The 408-nt window shown below is 38.0% G+C and overlaps 1 protein-coding gene across 1 annotated transcript in view; it reads right to left on the bottom strand.

Annotated features, from left to right (window-relative positions):
* The window catches only part of LOC107690695 (collagen alpha-1(V) chain-like), a 13,627-nt gene that overhangs the window by 7,849 nt on the left and 5,370 nt on the right, over window positions 1-408 (bottom strand). The gene's annotated exons all lie outside the window — the stretch shown is intronic.

The following is a 408-nucleotide window of genomic DNA, read 5'->3' as shown; positions in this document are numbered from 1 at the left end:
ATGAAATATAAATGTCACTGTCATTTGATGCTGGATGTGGTGAATAAGCTGCCAGTGATCAAAATATTGAATATGAAGTAATTGAAAACGATAGTTTTGAGAATATGGTTGAGATCGTGAATATGAGCCAGATGCTGAATGTAGGCCTACTGTGGAAGTACGCTCTGACGATGACAGCGATGGTAAAATCATCTGCTCAAATTGAACCCTTTTAAGTTTCAAAAGGTAACGAAATATGCTTTATTTTACTCCTCTGTAATTGTTCTTAAAATATCAAGAGAGTTTTTTGCTACTGCAGAAGTAAACAGGTCTCAGAGAGGTGTTTATTACAAATAAAAATTAAAATGAGAGCACATCGAGTTGGCAGAGTGCGAGGGGGTCTTGGCGGGATGCGGATCCCTCACTCAT

The sequence above is a fragment of the Sinocyclocheilus anshuiensis genome, unplaced genomic scaffold (assembly GCF_001515605.1).
Source record: "Sinocyclocheilus anshuiensis isolate Anshui unplaced genomic scaffold, SAMN03320099.WGS_v1.1 scaffold2041, whole genome shotgun sequence".
NCBI lineage: Eukaryota > Metazoa > Chordata > Actinopteri > Cypriniformes > Cyprinidae > Sinocyclocheilus > Sinocyclocheilus anshuiensis.
Note: the sequence above shows the minus strand (reverse complement) of the source record. Positions and strands in the feature narration are given on the sequence as shown.